Source organism: Jaculus jaculus, chromosome 1, assembly GCF_020740685.1.
Source record: "Jaculus jaculus isolate mJacJac1 chromosome 1, mJacJac1.mat.Y.cur, whole genome shotgun sequence".
Classification (NCBI taxonomy): Eukaryota; Metazoa; Chordata; class Mammalia; order Rodentia; family Dipodidae; genus Jaculus; species Jaculus jaculus.
The window spans coordinates 184,562,497-184,568,337 of NC_059102.1; positions in this window are offsets into that span (position 1 = coordinate 184,562,497).

Here is a 5,841-nt window from a genome sequence, read left to right on the forward strand (position 1 = left end):
TATATATAACAAATCATGAAAATTCCCTCCCCTACCCTACTTTCCCCTTCACAAATCCACTCTCCATCATATCCCCTCCCTCCCTCAATTAGTCTCTCTTCTATTTTGATATCATCATCTTTTCCTCTTATTATGAATAGCTTGTTAATATAGTACTAGGCACTGTAAGGTCATGGATATCAAGGCCAATTTGTGTTAGGCAGATTGTGTTATAAGCAGCCTTACCATTACTTTGGCTCTTATATTCTTTCTACCACCTCTTACACAATGGGCCCTGAGCCTTTGAAGATATAATGGAGATATTCCAGTGCCAAATGTTCCTCTACCACTTCTCGCACTTTGGTACCTTTCAGTTCATCCCAGTGATCACCACCATCTTAAAAGAGAACTTTTTCTAACCAAAAGTGATAGTGGCATTAGTATATGGGTATGAATATTAAGAAAAGTGCTCATAGGGCAGTTTGGTGAGCATAATATATGCATTTAGCATGACAAGAGCAGGGCTATGACTTCCCCTGCCATAGGCTTTTGATTAGATTTTTCAGTACCAGGCATATATGGAGTTGGCATCCAGTCCAATTAGAGAGCAGTTGATTTCCCCATAACAGATATGCCACTATTGCATCTCTTTGGCCATTTGATCTGGCTGCACAAACAAGGCTTGCAGTGTCTACTGTCATCACTGCTGACTACTGTCCCCCATAGAGATGCATGCAGTGCAGCTTTTTCCAGATTTCTTTTAGCTGGCCTACAGGGAGGAGGTTTGCAGTTCAACTCCAGCTTTATTGCTCAGTAACCTTTCAGCCCAGGCATTTGGAGTCTTCAACATTATGGTCTTGCCACCTATTTCTAATAGGAAATCAAGAGCCTTGGAAATGGCCTATAATATTTTGGGTACATCAGGGACCTCCTTGGCCAAAAATTCACTGGAAGGTATCCCATCCTGGGCACTGGAATTTTTCTGCTAACAGTATATGGCTTCTGGGTGTGCCATTATTCAAAAAATTAGGTTTTCTATATGGCTTATTCATAATATCTTAATTTTTAAAATTTAATTTATTAATTTTCTTTTCAGCAAATACAGGCAATTTGCTACCATTGTTTAGGCTCATTCATTATCTACCCCCTCCCAATGGACCTTCCTTGTTGATGTAAATGGGTTATGCATTGTGGCGTTAACCCACAGTTATTGGTACTATAAAGGTCTCCGCATATCATGACCCAACATGTGACTCTGACATTCTTTCCGCCCCCTCTTCCGCAAAATTTCCCTGAGCCATGTTGGGTTCATTTTTGGTCTGCTTCAGTGCTGAGGTGTTGGGGCCTATGAGGCTCTGGCTCTCTGATTTGGTAGGAGTTGACTTTTCTCTGTGTTGGTCTCCTTCCCCTATGTGCTGGTATGCAGTTCATCAGGAAAACAACACCCTTGCTTGTTTCGCCAATTATCCTTAGTTTCAGTTGGGCACCTTTTGAGGTATGTTGGGGCAGCTCTCTCCTTAGGATCTGCATCTATCTGAAAAAGAGAAGCAGATTCTCCAACAGAGTAAGTTAGCACCCAGAAAATTGAGATAACACTTACTTTTTTGATAGAGAGTTTAAAAGGTGTAAGCCCTCTTGTACCCCATGATTAATGGTAGCTTGATATTGAGAGTGGGCTTATGTTTGGGTATGATTCTGACTTGTTTCCCAGCTCCAGCTATGGGTATCGTACCACTGAGGGGATCAGTTAGCCAAATCAAGAGCAGTTGGTTCCCCACCATGGCTGTGTGCCACTATTGCACTTGTGTGGGCATCATACCAGGTTATGTGTTGCTAATTAGGTTAGACCATGAGTTGCTTGCACAGATATTGGTCATTTCCCCCAGTCTCCCATGTAGCACCTTCTGGCACTAGACACGCTGACGGTCTGGGGACTGACTCTCTCCTGGCTTCCAACCATGCCGTTCCATTTTATGTGTCAGCTGCGTATGGAGTCTTCAGCAATAGGGTCCTACCACTGACCTTTGATGGGTCATCAAGTACTCTGACAGAAGTCTGTCATTGTTTTGGGAAACCTTGTAGGTTTCTCTGATCAAAAGCTCATTGTGGATGATAACCCCAAGCTGGTAGTGGGGGTTAGAGGTCAGTGCCCACTAAGAAATTGAGGAAAAACATAACTAATATACAAGAGTTAGAGAGGAGAGAGGGGAAGAGGGAGGGAGGGAAGATGTAGAAGATTTGGTTAGTTTTGATCCTACCCTCTCCAGTGTCTTGTGTTTCAGGTGTTTCCTGTAAGGGTCTAGTGAAGGTTCAGCCTTTTGGTCTGCTTTTTAGGAAGCAGAATTTTATGGTACCATTGCCGTTTGGGTCCAAGTTAGTGTTTCCCACCCCTTCAATGCCCTCCCCTCCCTCCCCATCCATTCTATTGTCTAGTCCATGAGGTGCTTGCTGGGTTTGTTAGGTATCTTGGGTAGATTCAGGTTAGATGTTGTAGATGATTGAGACTATGTGTCGATTTTTTTTTCTGTGATTGGGTAAGTTCACTGAGAATGATCTGTTCCAGGTTCAACCATTTTTCCTCAGATTTCTTGTGTCATTTTTTTTCTTACTGCTGTATAGAATTCCATTGTGTAGATATACCACATCTTAGTTATCCATTCTTCTAATGAGGGACATCTGGATTTATTCCAGCTTTTAGCTATTACAAATTGAGCTGCTACAAACATGGTTGAGTAAATCTCTCTGGCCTATGGTTTGAAGGTTTTAGGGTAGATGTCCAGTAACGGTATAACTGGGTTTGTTGGTATCTCTATAGTCAGCTTTTTCAGGAGTCTCCATGTTGCTTTCCAAAGTGGTTGTATCATCGTATATTCCCGCCAACAGTGAATAAGTGTTCCTGCTTCTCCACATCCTCGCCAGTATTTATTTTCATTTGATTTTTTGATGTTGGCTATCCTTATTGGGGTAAGGTGGAATCTCATTGCTGAATCTCCATTGTACAAATGTGAATTTTTTTATATTTTATTTTTACTTATTTATTTATGAGATGAGAGAGGGGGTGGTGAAAATGGGCATGTCAGGACCCCCAGCCACTGAAAATGAACTCCAGAACTGTGTGCCACTTTGTGCATCTGGCTTTTATGGGTTCTGTGGAATCAAGCCTGGGTCATTAGATTTCTCAAGGCAAGCACCTTCTCTGCTAAGCCATCTCTCCAGTCCTCCACTGAACTTTTGATGCAAGTAGTACATACATCTATACTTTTTTTTTTTCTACATTTCTTTTTTTTTCAAAATAGTGTCTCACTATAGCCCAGACTGACCTGGAATTTGTTATGCAGTCTCAGGGTGGCTTCAAACTTATGACAAACTTTCTTCCTCTGCCTCCCATGTGCTGAGGCTAAAGGAGCGTGCCTCCATGGTGGGTCACAGATGAATTTAGAAGGGATATTATCAAAAAAAAAAAATGTAGCGTTGGAGAGATGGCTCTGTTAGACACTTGCATGCAAACCTAAGTCCCTGGGTTTGATTCACTAGTACCCATGTAAAGCCAGATGCGCAAAGTGGCTTGTGCATCTGGAGTTCATTTGTAGTGTCAGGAAGCACTGGTGGGCTCATTCTACCCAACCCCTCCCCCCTGCAAATATATTAATAAACTAGCTAAGCATGGTGATGTATGCCTTTAATCCCAGTACTTGGGAGACAGAGATAGGATGATTGCTGTGAGTGCAAAGCCAGCCGGAAACTAAAGACTGACTCCCAAGTCAGGCTGGAATAGAGTGAGACCCTACCTAAAAAAAATTACTTAAAGTGTTGTTTTTTTAAAAAAAGGATTTTTAGGGCTAGAGAGATTGTTTAGTGGTTAAGGCACTTGCCTTCAAAACTTGAGGACCCATGCTTGACTCTCCAGATGCCACATCAGACAGACACAAAAGGGTGAGACAAGTGTAAGGTTGTACATGCCAACTAGGTGATGCAAACATTTGCAGTTTGATTGCAGTAGCTGAGGCCTTGGCACATCAACTCTCTCTCTTTCTCTCTCTCACTCTGTTTCTGTCTCTCTTGCTTTCACTTTCTCTAAAATAAAAAAGAGAATAAATTTCTTTTTAAAAAGCTCTTGTAAGGTTGTAGAGATTACTGAGAAGTGAAGGGACTTGCCTTCACAGCCAAAGGACCTAGGTTCAATTCTCCAGAACCCACAAGGAGGTGTATGTGTTTGAAGTTTGTTTGCAGTGGCTGGAGGCCCTGGTGCACCCATTTTCTCTTTATCTCCTCTCATAAGCTCTGTTTCTCTCTCTCTCTCTCTCTCAAATAAATAATATATAAAGATTTTAAAAAGGAGCTTTTGTAATAAAAATAGTCTACATAACAGTCTGAACAAATGACTGGATAAATGATGTAATTAATTTTTAACTAAGTAGGAACTTTGCATGGACAAATCATGTGTTGGCACCATCATTTCCTTTCTCCAAGCCCCATTCCACTGAGGGAACTTCTAAGTGGGATTTCTGGTATTCTCCACGGGGTTGTGGTTTATGAGTTGTGAAAGCAGCAGCCACTTATGGGAGGTGGGGTGGCAATGCCTCTGAGTATTTCCTTCGTCTCTGTGGCTCTTATCATCTTTCTGCCCCCTCTTCTGTAAAATCCCCTGAGTCATGTTGGGTGTGTTTAATGTCTACATTTATGTTGAGCTCTCAGCAGCTTCTGGATTTCTGCTTTGGTATGTTTTGAGTCTCCTCAGTGTCTGTCTCCATCACCCTGGTGTAGGTTGTCAGGCTTTCAATGGAAGCAGCACTCTTGCTCATCTTGCCAATTCCCCTGTGGATTCACTTGGGCTCAGGCTGATGTGTAGGGGTGGCTCATCTCCTGCATAAGCCAGTTAATTTTCCTTGTCTTGTCTTGTTGTTTTGTTTTGGTTGTCCTCAGTTCTCACTGCCTTCCAGAAAAGAAAAACAGGTTCTCCAGCAGGGAGTGAGATTGGCATATGCTAAAGGGGATGATAAGCATTGCTAATTTAGAGAGATTTTGATGGCTGTATTCTCACTTTTGGCCAAAAACTAGTGGGAAGCTTCTCCTTGGAATCCATGATCTTTGTCTCCATAGGATTCTGACTTTGTTCCCAGTTCCAGCCATACATTCCTTTCTTCTTAGTAGATTTGTTAGCCAGTTAGAAAGCCATTGGTTACCCACCTAGACTGGGTGTCACCAAAGTACAGGTGAGTATATATTGTCAGGCTGGTTGCTTTCATCTATTACTGTCCCCTGCTTGATAACAATGCTGTTGGCCACTTTCCCCCCAGCAGCTTATGCAATGCTTTCTAGAACTATATGGAAGACCATCTGGGAACTTGCTTCCTTCCAAATTCCAGCTGGATCTCTCTATGTTCTGTGTTAGCTGCATGTGCTGGCTTTAGCAATAGCATCTAACCATTTACCTCAGGTGGTAATCAAGTACTTTGACAGAAGCCTGTCTTGTTTTGAGGACCTCATAGGTTTCTTCAATCAGTGGCTCAATGTGGGTTGTAAATGATTTCTGGTACTGTGAGTTATAAGCCAGAGCCAAGTATTTTAGGGTTAGCCTTCCTTCCACCCTCTCCAGGGTCTTTCTTACCAGATGGCCCCCACCATAATATCATTGAGGGTAATAACTTTTAGTCTACTATCTACTATCTAGGAGGAAGTTTTCTATGGTGCCAATTCATTTTAGATTTAGTTTTGTGTGTATCTTCCAGACTTCCCTTCTGCCTAAACCTTATTCATCCCAATTATCTGACCCTCAAGTGTACTGGCATAACAACAGACACATAGACTAACAGAACAGAATTGAAGACCCTTAGTTTAAGTAACTATAGCTACTAGAAATAT